Here is a 16,877-nt window from a genome sequence, read left to right as displayed (position 1 = left end):
ACAGTCAATCACAGATGGCAGATATCTCCATGGGATCCATCTTTAGGCCTAGATCCAACTCGTTCCATTTAAAAATGCACTTCTTCAGTTTTGCATAAAGGTGATTCTCACTGAGCCTTTGCAGGACCTGGTCTACAGGTTTACAGTGTTGTACAAGCATCTTGGAGTATATCAGAATATCATCTAAGTAAACCAGAATGCAGCTTTGCAGCAGATCTTGGAAGATGTCATTCACAAAGTTTTGGAAGACAGCTGGGGCATTGGAGAGCCCAAATGGCATAATCTCTTGTGTGCAAGGAACGACCACAGAGAGTTGAGGAACCCACAATCCTACAAAAAAATAGTACAGCAAAGAGGAGTAGGATGGTCTGGCCTTAGCAACGGCGGAGGTGGTCCCTCTTCACAAAAGTGGTGATATGGAAGAAGCTGGAATTTACAGGCCGATAAGCCTCACTTCGGTTATTGGAAAAGTAATGGAAGCCATGCTGAAGGAAAGGATAGTGAATTTCCTGGAAGCCAATAAGTTGCAAGATCCGAGACAACATGGTTTCACCAAAGGGAAATCGTGCCAAACGAATCTCATTGAATTCTTTGATTGGGTGACAGGAGAATTAAATCAAGGACGTGCTATGGACGTCATCTACTTAGATTTCAGCAAGGCTTTTGACACGGTTCCCCACAGGAGGCTCGTGAATAAACTAGAAGGGCTGAAGATAGGACCCGAAGTGGTGAACTGGATTAGGAACTGGTTGACGGGCAGACGCCAGAGGGTGGTGGTAAATGGAGTTCGCTCAGAGGAGGGAAAGGTGAGTAGTGGAGTGCCTCAGGGATCGATGCTGGGGCCCATTCTGTTCAATATATTTGTGAGTGACATTGCCGAAGGGTTACAAGGTAAAGTTTGCCTTTTTGCGGATGACACCAAGATTTGCAACAGAGTGGACACCCCGGAGGGAGTGGAAAACATGAAAAAAGATCTGAAGAAGCTGGAAGAATGGTCTAACATTTGGTAATTAAAATTCAATGTGAAGAAATGCAAAGTGATGCACTTAGGGAGTAGAAATCCAAGGGAGGCGTATGTGTTAGGTGGGGAGAGCCTGATAGACACGGACGGGGAGAGGGATCTTGGGGTGATAGTATCTGAGGACCTGAAGGCGATGAAACAGTGCGACAAGGCGGTGGCCGTAGCGAGAAGGTTGCTAGGCTGTATAGAGAGAGGTGTGACCAGTAGAAGAAAGGAGGTTTTAATGCCCCTGTATAAGACGTTGGTGAGGCCCCACCTGGAGTATTGTGTTCAGTTTTGGAGGCCGTACCTTGCGAAGGATGTTAAAAAAATGGAAGTGGTGCAAAGAAAAGCTACGAGGATGGTATGGGAGTTGTGTTCCAAGACGTATGAAGAGAGACTTGCTGACCTGAACATGTATACCCTGGAGGAAAGGAGGAACAGGGGTGATATGATACAGACGTTCAAATATTTGAAAGGTATTAATCCGCAAACGAATCTTTTCCGGAGATGGGAAGGCGGTAGAACGAGAGGACATGAAATGAGATTGAAGGGGGGCAGACTCAGGAAAGATGTCAGGAAGTATTTCTTCACAGAGAGGGTGGTGAATGCTTGGAATGCCCTCCCGCGGGAGGTGGTGGAGATGAAAACGGTAACGGAATTCAAACATGCGTGGGATAGGCATAAAGGAATCCTGTGCAGAAGGAATGGATCCACAGAAGCTTAGCTGAAATTGGGTGGCGGGGGGAAGAGGGGTTGGTGGTTGAGAGGCTAGGATAGGGGAGGGCAGACTTATACGGGGTCTGTGCCAGAGCCGGTGATGGGAGGCGGGACTGGTGGTTGGGAGGCGGGAAATACTGCTGGACAGACTTATACAGTCTGTGCCCTGAAAAAGACAGGTACAAATCAAGGTAAGGTATACACATATGAGTTTATCGTGGGCAGACTAGATGGACCGTGCAGGTCTTTTTCTGCCGTCATCTACTATGTTACCCAGGGAGACGTCTAGAAAATCAGTCTTTATTAGCAAACATCAAATGACTCATCACAGCAGCTGTGTTTCGGCGCCTACGTGCCTGCCTCAGCAGTCTAGAAAAACATATACAAAAAAATACTAAAATATATAAAAAGATTATAAATCAAAACACACACATGTATGAGTGAAAAACATGAATACAAAATCATCTAAAAAATAAGATATGACTCTAGTGTATGACTTACACTTAAATCCAATGAAATCCAATAAAATATAAATGTAAAACCAGTGTATATATGGCTATAAGATATTACTTAAAAATGAGTACAATGAAATAAAATGAAATATGTGTAATCTCTAAAAACAAGTAAGGAACAGAGCTCTATAAATGTAAAAAAAATACCTATTTACATGTAGGCATACACTTATATCTTATGCCATAGATTATAGAGCGTGCTCTAGGCTACTGACCTTATGATGTTCCAAAGGTATAAAAAATTAAAAAACATAAAATACAAAACTTCCTTATATATTCCGGTTGTTGTATAAGGAAATATAAAAGATTATCAAAAAGGGGGGGCAACAAAGTGTAAAAATAGAGATTTTCAAAATAAAACAAAGTGTCAATACAAAACAGAGTGCTAACATAAAAAGGAAAGTCTAATGTCAAACCGAAATGATAATATATACTCAAAATTGACCAAACTCAAAAAAGAAAGGGCAGAGACGCTTACAAAACCGCATTAAAAATGTTTTGTAACCAAAAAGGAGGGAAGCCAGACAAGCTGAACACCTGAATGTGCGTTAAAAAATGTAAAGACAAAAATCGGGAGCGTTTCATAAATAAAAAGATGACCAATCTAAGGTTAAAAAGCAAAACAAAACAGAAAACGTAAAGAAAAGGAATGTATCACTCCCAAGTGTTACGTTTTTCAATGGGGAAATGCTTCATATGTAATTTTAAGAAATGCACATTCTAAATGGCTATCACGCGTCAATGGGGGGGGCTTGGTCGGCGCCCACTGGACCACCACGGACCATTTGCTGGGGGGTTGGGGGGGCTGGAGACCCACCAGATCTCCAGCCCTCCTTGAACTTGGGGGGGGGGGGGGGGGAGATTGTACCAAGTCAGTAAGAATACTCAGTGCTCCACTTACTGAGTAAGGAGCATTCATGGATGATACTTTTGATGGTCACCTATGGGCTTAGGCTGCAATTTGTGATTATTTTGAAGGTTCCATGAACACTCATTTGTAGTATACTGACCCTGATGTTATGATACCGATTTAAGATGGCCCATTGTTGGTGCAATGTGTTTAGTTAGCAGGCTGTGATATCACTTGCTGCAAGCTCTAGGCCAAAAATATAAGATATGAGAGTCTTCTAGCTGTCTTTCCTACATGGAATATCAAGGGAAGAGTTATGTAGGCAACAGAATTACTAGACAGAGATGTTTTGAAAGGAAACAGTCTTCTTTATTCTTTTCTGTACATTAGCCAGGTGCCACAAGAGGGCAGGCTCCAAAGTGCTAACTCAGCCTTGGGGCAATTAAGAGAAATACACTAATTTCCAGAGAAATTGATGTTTTGCACCTCTTTTCTACTGTCCTAAGGCTGTAAGCCCAACCTGCTTAAAGCTCCAAATTTGAAGGACCAGGACCTAGAAAATAACATAGAAGATGAAAAGAAATAAATATTCGTAATTAGTTTTTTGTCAGCCAAGCTGAAGAGGGATCATAGGCGTTTGGATCCTGCAGTACTGGCCTGATGTCTTGGCAAAAGAGTAAGAGTTATTGGAAAAGGAAGACTGTGCATTGCCTATAATCAGCTGGGGGAGAGGACTAACAATTCCTTGTTTCTTTTTTGTCTTACAAGAATTTTGCCCTATTTTGGGGGGCAGATATCCAAAGAGGGATTTTGTCTGGGTTCCAGGAACCTACAGCATTGACTGTGTGAGGTGTCATCTCAGAGCCCAGTGAGCAATAAGGAACCAAGAAGCCCTACTGAGAAATTTCCAAGAGGACAGAACAGAGAAGTATTCTAATGAGGAGAGCCTTGATCCATGAAGGAGGACTAACAGAAAGACATGGACCCCCTGGAAACTCACTGGATATCAATACTGTAAGTAGGACCTTCTTAAAGCATATTCCCCCTAATTCTATAAAAGTTGCCAAAAATTGTGTGCACAGATATGGGTGCACAATTTAATCAAATAATGAGCCAATTAACAAGCAATAATTGGCGCTAATTGAAATCAATTATGTACGTGTGTAAATTTAGGTGCATAATCCATTCATAAATTTTACATGTGGTGTGGAAAAGGGGGCATGGAAATAGGAGGGCCATGGGCATTTCGGGGTGGAGCGTGAGTTACATGCACAATTATAGAATAAGGGGGTTCTGCATATAAATTTAGGCAGGGCATTTGCACCACATTTTCATTGGTGCAAATGGACACGCCCACATTTATGCACAACCCCTGCACTTAAATGCCATTCTATAAACCATGCCTAACTTTAGGTGCAGCTTATAGAATAGTGCTTAAGAGGTTTCTTTCCACGCCGATTTGTTAGGCGCAATTTATAGAATTCACCCCATTGTGCTCTTTGGCATTCATACACTGATACATTTCATGATACCCCAGATGGCATGACTACCTCAGATGGGTTGGTGGGTGGCTTGGGAGATCAGCTGGGACACAGAAGGGATAGTGGAAGAGGACTCTTAGAAAACTGGACAGATGGTAATGCTCATGTTATTTTTTCAAAATTGTGAGACAAATTTTTGTTTGTTTCTAGTTGTTTTCTAATGTAACATAGTAGATGACCACAGATAAAGACCTGTATCTGGTCCATTCAGTCTGCCCCACAAGATAACTCATCGCATAAAGTATTTGAACTACAGACGTATACTTGATCATGATTTGTCCTTGTCATTTTCAGGGCATAGACCGTAGAAGTCTGCCCAGCACTGACCTTGTTCTCCAGTTACTGAAGCTCAATCTGTCCAGCCACGATCAGGGCACAGACCATAGAAATCTGCCTTACATTGGCTTTGCTTCCTAATTATTGGTGTTGCCGTCTAATCACCACTAAGCTTGTTTGGTTCCATGCCATCTAAATAGGATTCCTTTGTGTTTATCCCACACATTTTTTAATTCTGTTACCGATTTCAACTCCATCACTTGCCATGGGAGGGCATTCCAGGTATCTACCACACTATCTGTGAAAAGGTACCTTCTGACATTATTCCTGAGTCAGCACCCCTGTAACCTGAATTCACATCCTCTAGTTCTACAACATTCCCGTCTCTGGAAGAGGTTTGTTTGTATATTTATACCCTTCAAATATTTGAATGTCTGTACAATATCCCATGATATAAATATTACTAGAGCCTACAGTTTTGGAGTTTTTTCAGAGGCCCTGGGGGGAGGAAGGTCCTTGCCAGAGGGCTGGAGTGTGTGTTAGGAGGCCTGCCAAGGGGAGGGATTGGCAGAGAAGTTGCAGAAATAAAGTGGTTTCCCTGTAAAGAGTGACAGCTGGGGCAGAGTAAAAAGTCATACAAGAGTCTGCAGTTAGGTACACTAGGTCTTTGGTTGCCTGTACCCTTACTAGAACCACTGGGAGCATTGAGGGATCCTGGAGTGAAAGAAGTAAATGCTGGCTGGATTTAGGAGGACTTGCTACCTCTCTAAGTGGTAATGAGAAAGAGAATTTGAGCTTCATGTGGACAAGGGGAGTTTTGCCTGGAAGCAGGATTGGGACAGGGGAAGCCTGTCTAAGGCTGGACTGTAGCCCTGAGAGTTGCACTACTGGAAGAAGGACAGTCTAAAGAATTTGGGTTGATACTAGGAAGAGTGGAAACTGCCTTGGATTTCCTCCTACTAATAAAAGGATGAGTACATAAGAACATAAAAATAGCCACACTGTGTCAGATCAAAGGTTCATCTAGCCCAGTATCCTGCAGTTCATCTAGCCCAGTAGCCTGCTTCCAATAGTGGCCAATCCAGGTCACAAGTACCTGGCAGAAATCCAAATAGCATCAACATTCCATGCTACTAAACCCAGGGCAAGCAGTGGCTTCCCACATATCTATATCAATAGCAGACTATGGACTTTTCCTCCAGGAACTTGTCCAAACCTTTTTTAAACCCAGATAGTTATGAACTATCCTGAGTGGCAGAACTGAAAGGATCAAGATTACCTAGAAGGATCTTGAAGAGATTGGTGTTTATGAAGAGTTGAAAAGTTTCATTGTTGGTTGGAGAAGTTCCAGTAAAGTTGGTTTTGCATTTGATAAAATGACCAGTGTACAGCGTGGTTATTGGTAAGAAAGTGAAAGCAGCAACAACCCAAAAGGTCTCTTTGGTACTCCCAAACCCCAGGATCTCTATTCTGGAACACTGACCCACTCCCCAAGCTTGGTGGTGGAACCTGTGACTGCATAAATGGTGAGCTGAGTGGAGAAAGAATGGAGTATTGCGAGAAATATGTTTTCCCTGTGACCCTGGTCAGACTGAGTTGACACGGTTTGGAGCGTGAGACCTGGGTCACATCTTTATCACATCACCCCTGTCTCTCCTTTTCTCCAGGGTATACATGTTCAATTCCTTAAGTCTCTCCTCATAAATCTTGTGACACAAACCCCCTATCATTTTTGTCACTTTTCTCTGAACTGCTTCTAGTCTTTTTACGTCCTTAGCAAGATACGGCCTCCCAAACTGAACATAATACTCCAAGGGGCATCAACACCTCTTTCCTTCTGCTGCTTATACTCCTTTCTATACAGCCTAGCATCCTTCTGGCCATGGCCACTGCCTTGTTGCATTGTTTCGACAGCCTGAGATCCTCAGACACCATCACCTGAAGGTCCGTCTCCTGAGCTGTGCTTATCATTCTCTCTCCTCCTATCTAGTACATCTCCTTTGGATTTCTGCACTCCAAGTGCATCACTCTGCACTTCCTGGCATCAAATTTTAACTCAAGCAAATAACATCAGGGAGTAAATGTATTACAATACTGTACCCCACCATATATAAATCCTTAATAAACTGGTACAGATCCAAAAATTTTTTCTTTTTTTATTTATATGCACTAACAAATAACAATATACAAACGCAATATGTAAAAATATAAAAAAGAAGATCAAATTAAGAATGAAAGTGATGTGCTCGGTCCAGCATTTGGTGCCTGCCCATTGAGCAGATGTAATGGAATAAAAATTAACAATGTTATTAGAATCTGTATTTTAGTGTTGCTGATTTGTGTGCATTGTAGTTAAAAATTTGCTTATTAATTTGGAAGTCTGCTTAGGTTTTGTGGGTATGGTTTATATAGGAGTGGAGGAGTGGCCTAGTGGTTAGGGTGGTGGACTTTGATCCTGAGGAACTGAGTTCAATTCCCACTTCAGACACAGACAGCTCCTTGTGACTCTGGACAAGTCACTTAACCCTCCATTGCCACATTGAGCTTGCCATGAGTGGGAAAGCACAGGGTACAAATATAACAAAAAATAAATTTATTTTTAGATATATATTTCCTCTTGATGAAGCTTTGGCGAAACTCAGGTCTGGGTTGAGGAGATGAAGAGGAGATGAAGAATGCATGAAGCATTTTTGTTTAATTTTATATTTTAGGTTTTGGGACAAGAGCTAACTGTTCTTTGCACAGTGTCGGGTGCATGTGGATTTGCGGGAACTTATCTTTACATAGACAGCTGATGGTTAAGTTCCATTTTTTTGCTTACTTCTTTTAGAGACATCACTGTGAGTGTTTAGAATTGCAGACTCTATGAACTGTACGTATTCTGAACTGTGTCCACTGCATCAATTTTGACAGCATGTGGGTATCATTATCACTGTTTGACTTTATTTGGCAATATGATATAAGAACATCTGACGTGCTATGATGGTTCTTGGTCAGTTAGTCTCTTGTGGGGTGACTGCATATTATTAAGGATTAAATTTTAACTGCCAGACCTTTGACCATTCTTCTAATTTTTGTAGATCTCTTCTCATGGTTTCTACTCCCTCTAGGGTATCCACTCTATTGGCTATCTCCATGTCATCCACAAAAAGGCAAACTTTTCCTTCTAACCGTTCAGCAATATCTCTTACAAATATATTAAACAGAATCGGCCCCAGCACCGACCCCTGAGGGCTCCACTGCTTATCTCCTTTACTCCGAGCGGATTCCATTTACCACCACCCTCTGCCACCTGTCGGTCAACCAGTTTCCTATCCAGTTCACTACTTTGGGTCTTATGTTCAGCCCTCTCAGGTTATTCATGAGTCTTCTGCGTGGAACCTCTCAAAAGCTTTGCTGAAATCCAAGTAGATTACATCTAGTGCACATCCTTCGTTCATTTCCTTGGTCACCCAGTCAAAGACGTCAATCAGATTAATTTGACAAGATTTTCCTTTGGTGAAGCCATGTTGCCTCAGATCCTGCAACCTGCTGGATTCTAGAAAGTTAACTATCTTCTCCTTCAGCAGTGACTCCATTATTTTTCCTACCACCAATGTGAGGCTTACCTGCCTATAGTTTCCCAGTTCTTCCCTGTCCCCGCTTGTGTGAAAAGGGATCACATCTGCTTGTCTCCAATCCCTCGGAAGCTCTCCCATCTCTAAAGATCAATTAAATATATCCTTAAGAATTATTGTTTAGCCTAGTCAATTTACTGGAATTGAATGCTATATTATGCTTCATTTGTTATGTGTTCTATCTCATTCTTCAATAAAGATTATTTATTTATTACATTTGTACCCTGCGCTTTCCCACACATTGCAGGCTCAATGCGGCTTACATAGTAAATAATTATAATTACAATCACTTAAAAAAAAAAAAGAATGTCAGCATCTATCCTGTATTTTTAACATGTTGCTTTTGTTTCCTACTTTTCCTGCTTGTGAAGTAGTTAATGAATATTCTTCTCCACTTCTTCAGAGACTTCACTGGTTGCCTATTCATTTTCAGTTTAAAGTTCTTATGCTGGCTCATCGGGCTCAGAACGAAGGGATTCTCTCATATTTAGTACCTTTAATCTTTTCTCGTGTCCCTGACCATTTTCTCCGGTCACTACGTGAACATTTTATTCTTCCATCTCCATTTCAAGCTCACTTGGTGTCTACTTGGAATACAGCTTTCTTTTTTCTTGCCCTGTTCTATGTGGAATTTGCTCCCTATTCCATTGAAAAAGGAATTGTCCTTTAAAAAGTTTATATCTGACGAAGAAGGGCAACCTTCGAAAGCTAATCAAGAAATGTATTGTTATGTCCAATAAAAAAGGTATCATCTTATTTTCTTTTCCATGTTTTATTTTGTTTGATTTCTATTGATAACCTTAAGAGTGGACTAACACGGCTACCACACCTATTTTTATTAAAAACTAATTAGTTTAAATTGGACTTTGGTGGCTAGTTTTGCTGGTACTGAGATTTCTCCCCAGGATTCCCTGGTATTTGTGTGCTCTTTCTAGTTTGCCTTTGCTTGTGTGAGTTGGTTCTACTTCTACCCTATATTTTAATTATGGACTTCCTCTCTCTCTTTTTAATTTAACATTTTATTGTAAACTACCTTGACTGTTTGTCAGAGACAGTAGTACCTGGGGCAATGGAGGGTTAAGGGACTTGTCCAGGGTCACAATGTTATCAGTCCACTGCAATAACCATTAGGCTGCTCCCCTGCTGGACAATGCTTCCACACTCATTCCCTACCCATGCCACACCCCCTCCGAAAAAAAAAAAAAATAGCACTAGCAAAGAGGAAAGCTACCACAAAATGCTTTATAGCATGTCATGTGGTACATATGTTTTAGCGCTCTTAAACCCACTTTAGAGTTTAGCTGCTCCTTAATAAAAGGACCCCTCTACCCAGTAACCTATCAGCCCAATATTCAGTCTGGGCAGTCAGAACTAAGGAATTGCTTTTGGAATTGAATTCACTTACAGATAAAAGGGTTAAAGGCCAGCATAGAAATAATGTGTAAGATATATAAATGTAGATTCTGTGAAGCAGAACTGGAAATGGTTACACATCTCATCCCCTGATGCAACATGTTGATGTCAAAGAGGCACAACAAGGTAGCACAGCTCTTCCACTGAAAGTCACTAGAACATCACTGTATCAGGAAAACACTGGGATCCTGATGATAACAGAATTGCAGAGAGTGAAATGTTGTAATCACCTGAGACATTCTCATGCCAACCAGGAGAAAGCTTGAAGCACAAAAAACTGAACACTTTGATAAAGGAAAAAAACAACAACACAAAAATGACATGGTTAATCGCAGTGTCAATGCCAAGTGGCTGCTCCATACAGCATATGGAGAGACAGAAGGTCTTGTACCAGAGGATGCAATCAGAGACAGAGACATTTTTAAAAGATACAGAATGAAGCCCAATTGTGTTGATGCCATGGGCCTCATTAAAAAAACCCCAAAAAACATTTAATATGTTGCATGTATACAGTACACCTATGATCGCCAGAAAGAAATTCCATTTGGTATGTGAACATTAAGAGGACCATGAGATGGATTGAGAGAGAGAGAGAGAGAGAGAGACTGTTGTATTTTTAGCTTACAGATCAGCAACAAAACAAAAACAATAATTAATTAAGGGGCCCTTTTACTAAGGTCCGTAGCGGCCTATGTGCGTCCAGTGCACGTCATTTTGGAACTACCTCCCGGCTACCGCATCCCCTGGGTGGTAATTCCATCTTTTACGCGCGTCCGATATGCGCAGCAGAAAATATTTTTTATTTTCTATCTTGTGGCGCTAACTGGGTGGTAATCAGCAGTGTACATGCACTGACGATTACCACCCGGTTAACACATGAGACCTTACCACTAAATCAGTGGGTTGCAGTAAGGTTTCAGGCCCAAGATGGATAAGTGCCAATTTTTATTTTGCCACACGCCCATTTTTGGCCAAAAAAAAGGCCTTTTTTTGCAGGTGCGCTGAAAAATGAACCTGCGTGCGTCCAATACACGCAGCTACATCAGTGCAGGCCATTTTTCGGCATACCTTAGTAAAAGGACCCCATAAAAACCTTTAGAGATTCAGAGAGCCCAGAGAGATGCATATTTCAGAGAGAAAACTGGTCAATTTGAATGAGAGTTCACCTGTACGTCTACTGCAACTCCTGAGAAGGTATTTTAAATAGACCCCCCCCCCCTCCCTAAATCGGGATGACAACCCAAGGCTGGCTTAAGATATGAACTGGCCCAAAGCTCAAGGGTCCAGAAGCCTGCCTCACCTGGCTTATCCTTCACAGTGGCTTTGCTCTCTCTGCTGTACTCTCCATCTTACACTTCCACCAGCACCACTGCAAGTTTAAACACAAGAACAGGTACTTTCTGTTCTCATGTTGAGTTGTCAGAGGAGTTTTATTGTTTGGTTTGTGAAGGAATAATTATTTTATATGATTTATATTAAAAATATACATTGGAATGACATTAAATTATAAAGGTAGTTTTAATGGGTTGCTGAAATACAATCAAAAGTGGTTAATCAAAAGTGCAAGCTCAGTGGCCAATTGGAGCTGGGTTTGCATTTTCACTTGCACAATTTGCTCTCTTCCTATGGCTGTGGTTAGAGCTTGCTGGGCACTGCTACCAGACTCACTGGAGCTGTAAGGGAAGCTTGAGAGAGAAGGTGTTGAGTCTGCACATGCACAGATAAGGAGGCAGGACATGGCAGCAACAACAGAAGTTAAGAAAGTGCTCTTTTCTGGAGTGGGTCCATCTCTGGGATTTAAATGTGTGGAGTACTTTTAAGCTCAAAAATGGCTAAGCAGTGGCAGTTAAGCTACAACAAGGGCCCTTTTACCAAACAGAATTAAAAAGTGGCTTTAGCATGCCCTTACGCAGGTAAATCCTGAGTGTCAAAGTCAATTTTTATCGCTAGGATAAAATGGTCAATTTTTCTATTTTCTTTATTAATTCCCATTAGCATGTGAGCCTCTACTGCCTCTACTGCCACCCATTAATGTAGGTCAGTGTTTCCCAAGTTCAGTCCTGGAGTACTCCTTGCTAGTCAGGTTTTCAGGATATCCACAAAGAATATGCATGAATTTGGTTTGCATACGCTGCTTCCATTATATGACAATCTCTCATGCATATTCATTGTGGAAATCCAGAAAACCTGACTGGCAAGTGGTACTACAGGACTGGACTTGGGTAAACACTGATGTAGGTGGCAAGGGCTCACATGTTAAGAAGTCGCTAATCAGTTAGCGCACAGCAATGTAGCTGCGCTAATCGATTAGTGCAGAAGATGCCAAGTCTCTGCTCCCAGATCCACCCCTGCAGGGGTAGCGCATGCACATCCCAAAATTGCCGCAAGGCACATAAGCCATTTCTTGCTATGGTCAGTATGCATTAGGGCTTACCACAACTTTGTAAAATGGCCCCCAAATTTCTTCTGGTGAGGAACCTTTCTTGTGGGACGAATACTGATATCTGCATGGTTCATACCACAAGACTGATTCCAAGATAGGAGTGCCAAATTTGCCTACAGGCACCCTTGAACTGCTGTGACGTGACCACTTGATAGGATGCTGTAGATGCTGCAAGGGTTCATCCACCATTTGGTTTTGAAATAAAGTGCATCATCCATTTAGGCCTACAGGGCAGGATTAAGGCATAGGCCAGTGGTTCTCAAACCTGATCCTGGAGGCACCCCAGCCAGTCAGGTTTTCAGGATACCTACAATGAATATTTATGAGAGAGATTTGCATGCATTGCCTCCACCTCATGCAAATCTATCTCATGAATATTCATTGTAGATATCCTGAAAACATGACTGGCTGGGGTGCCTCCAGGATCAGGTTTTGGGAACCACTGGAATAGGTGAATTAGGTAAGTGCCTAGGACTCAAATATTTAGGAAAGGCACTCTCAAATCAGGGGGCATAGCTATGGGGGGCCACAGGGGCCTGAGCCCCTGCAAATTTCATCCGGGCACCTGGTTTGCTCCTCCTGTGCACACTGACACTCCTTTACGTGAAACCGAGGAGTGTCAGCGTGCACAGGAGGAAGAAGAAAGAAGAGCAGGGCAGCAAATGCAGCTGCAGTGGAGACCGGCGCTGAAGAAGGCTTTGGCTGGCGGGAGTTGGGGACTCCCGCCAGCAAAGGTATTTGCTTTTGCGGGGGGAACGAAGAGGCGGTGAAGGGAAGCGGCAAGGAGGCCAGGCAGTGGTGGTGGGGAGGGCGAGGAGGCGAGGCGGTGGGGGAGTGGCGGGGCAGCATTCAAAATGTGCCTCCAACCTCGGGCTCTGGCCCCCTCCCACCGTGAGGTCTGGTTACGCCCCTGTCTGAAATGTGCTAATTCAGTGGCTCCCAAGGTAGATTTTTGCCCAGGTAAATCAGCTGCTGGTAGAAAAAAATATATATATTTTTTTTTTTTTGGGGGGGGGGGATGAGATGAGAGAGAATCCATTGCCATTATAAGTCTTCCTGAGAAAATTAAAGAGTCATGGGATAGGAGGCAATGTTCTGTTGTTCATTAGGAATTAGTTATTGGACAGAAAACAGAGAGCAGAGTCAGTGGCATACCTACCTTAGTTGCCACCTGGGGTGGAACACTCCACCAGGCACAGCACCCTCCCCCTCCTCCCACCAATGGGCTGCGTGGAGCAGCTGTTGGCTCTGCCTGTCCCCTGCCCCCTCTGAGATCAGCCTCCTGTTCCGGAGCAGTGGATCAGCCCCACCCTTGGTACGCTTGAGGGTAGGGTTAAATAGTCATTTTTCTCAATGGAGGAGGATGAATAGAGGAGTGCCACAGGGATCTGTACTGGGACAAGTACTATCTAATATATGTATAAATGATCTGGAAATTGGAACAAGTGAGGTGATTAAATTTGCAGATGACCCAAAACTATTCAAAGTTGTTACAACACAAGCGGACTGAGAAAAATTGCAGGAAGTCCTTAGGAAGTTGAAAGACTGGGCATCCAAATGGCGGATGAAATTTCATAAGGATAAATGCAAACTGAGGCACATGGGGAAGAATAATCCAAATCACCTGATGATAGGGTCCACCTTTGGAGTCAGCACCCAAGAAAAAGATCTAGGTGTCATTGTAGACAATATGCTGAAATCTGCCTAGTGAGCAGCGGTGGCCAAAAAAGCATACATGAATTATTAGGAAAGGGATGGTAAGTAAGACCAAGAATGCTATAAATCCTCTATATTCGCTTCAAGGTGTGACCTCACTTTGAGTATTGCATTCAATTTCGGTTGCCGTATCTCAAAAAAGATATAGCGGAATTAGAAAAGGTTTAAAGAAGACTCACCAAAATGACAAAGGGGATGGAACTCATCTCATATGAGGAAAGGCTAAAGAGGTTAGGGCTCTTTAGCTTGATGACTGAGGGGAGATATGATTGAGGTCTACAAAATCCTGAGTGATGTAGAATGGGTAAAAATGAATCAATTTTTTACTCTTTCAAAAAGTGCAAAGACAAGGGAACACCCAGTGAAGTTACATGGAAATACTTTTAAAATAAATAGGAGGAACTATTTTTTTTCACTCAAAGAATAATTAAGCTCTGGAACTCGTTGCCAGAAGATGTAGTAACAGCAGTTATCCTATCTGGGTTTTAAAAAGGTTTGGACAAGTTCCTGGAGGAAAAGTCCATAGTCTGCAATTGAAATAGACATGGGGGAAGCCACTTCTTGCCCCAGGATTGGAAACATGGAAAGTTATTACTATTTGGGTTTCTGTCAGGTACTTGTGACTTGGAATGGCCACTGTTAGAAGCAGGATACTGGGCTAGATGGACCATTGGTCTGACCCAGTATGGCTATTTTTATATTATTATGTTCCTACCTCTTCACATTGTCCTTCATTCAGCGTAAGGAGTTGGCAATCATACTTATCTGCTGCTTCTTACCCTGCCAGTTTTCTTCTCAACCACACAAAGCTCTTTTTCAGGCGTTTCAAAATGTATTTATATTACCATGGGGGGACCAACAGACTTTTTTTTTTGTCTAAGATCCACCAAAGGGTTAATCCTGCCCTGTATACAGGGATACCAAGTCTCACTCATTAGAAGTGTGTTACACTCATTTGAAAGCTTTCTCACTCTCACACTCTTTGAGCCTTACTTCTCAAACATCAGAGCTTCAGTACCAGTGCTCTGATCTCGATCACTGCTTTTGTAAACCCCCTAGTGGTGGAGTGAGTATCTACAACAAGTAAATAAAAGAATAGAGGAAAATAGAGATGTCACAGTTTCAAGTAGGGTTCCCAAATACGCTCCACACAACCAAGGGGTTTGACAAGAAAAATATTAGATATTTTATTAAATAATAAACTAAATGGAAACACTTGTATATGTTTCTTTAAGTTTGTATCAATTGCTAATGTTTGATGGTATTAAACAGAGATAGTACAACATGTTAAATACTTTGTAATAAATTACAAAAGCAATAAGATATTCATATTTATAATAAAAACTAGTAAAAAAAAGGCCCGTTTCTGGAACGAATGAAACAGGCGCTAGCAAGGTTTTCCTGGGAGTGTGTATGTTTGAGAGAGAGAGCCAGAGTGAATGTGCGGGTGTGTGACAGTGTGTGTGTGAGAATGAGAGTGTGTGACAGGGCCCCCTCCCCTGTTCTTAATGCCCCTCACCCCGTTCCCTCCCCTCCTTTTCCTCCTCCTTCCCACACTTTGGGTTCCTTAAGGCTTTCAAAAGTCTATGTACCCCGTGGCCCTAACACCCAGTATCCGGATACCCCACTGCTTTCCTCCTCACCCCTCCCCCAAGATGTAATACTTTCACGTCCTTCATTTTTTTTTTTTTAAAGTGTCCTATCTACCCTGTGTACAAATGCCCGGCATTTAGATTGTGTTCCTCTCGTAAATTTTCATTTTTTTCATTCATTCAGAACTTGCCCCCCCCCCCCCCCCCCCTGAACACTTTTGGTTCCTTCAGTCTTTTAAAACTCTCCTATGTACCCTGTGTGCTAATGGCCAGCATTGAGATTGTTTTCCTGTCCCAAATTTGCATGTCTTTCAGTCATTCACAACTCCCCCCCCCCCCTTCTCCAGTTTAACACTTTCATTTCCTTCAGTCTTTTAAAACTCTCCTATCTACCCTGTGTCCTAATGGCCAGCATTCAGATTGTTTTCCTTTCCCAAATGTTCATGTCTTTCAGTCCTTCAGAACTCTCTCCCTCCCCTCCATTTAACACTTTGGGTTCCTTCAGTCTTTTAAAACTCTCCTATCAACCCTGTGTCCTAATGGCCAGCACTCAGATTGTTTTGCTTTGCCAAATTGTCTGTCACTGATGTCACTGAGGTCAGTGCGTGCCTGCCTAGCAGACCACTTCCGGCAGGCACGGTCCCAGGCACATCCTGTTGGAGGTGAGAATTATTATATAGGATTACCAAGACCCCAATCCAACTTCTGCAATAACACAAGACATCTCAAACATTATTACTTGATTGTCATTTCGCCCCTCCACTACCTCTGCTACTAAAACTCAGTCACTCTACAATAAATACTTCAAGGACAATTATACACAGTTACTCCGCGGTTGTTCAGAGCTCCCCAGAGAGAGCCTCCGGGGCGATCTCAGGGGGCGTGGCCCAGGTCCTGAAGTTGGTGCCAGCATTGATGCAGAGGGGGAGTGCGGGTCCTGGTTGCTGTGCTCCCGACATGGAGGAGGCGTTGCAAGGGTCCGGGATAGGCTGAAGAGGCTATCTTTCCTCTGTGGCTTGTCTGTGCTGGTTCGGGAGAGAAGCAGTAGCTGGGAGTGCGCCCGTAGCGATTCCCTGAAGCGGGGGAGGTGCTCCGGTGGTAGCAGGGCTGCTAGTGTGGCCCAGCAGCTGGGGGATGAGTTCTGCGGTGGCGGGGCTGATGGGCATGCCCGGAGTTATTGCTTGGTCACAGCAGGAG

Source organism: Microcaecilia unicolor, chromosome 2 (genome assembly GCF_901765095.1).
Source record: "Microcaecilia unicolor chromosome 2, aMicUni1.1, whole genome shotgun sequence".
Classification (NCBI taxonomy): domain Eukaryota; kingdom Metazoa; phylum Chordata; class Amphibia; order Gymnophiona; family Siphonopidae; genus Microcaecilia; species Microcaecilia unicolor.
The sequence above is the reverse complement of the archived record's forward strand: the minus strand, read 5'-3'. Positions refer to the sequence as shown.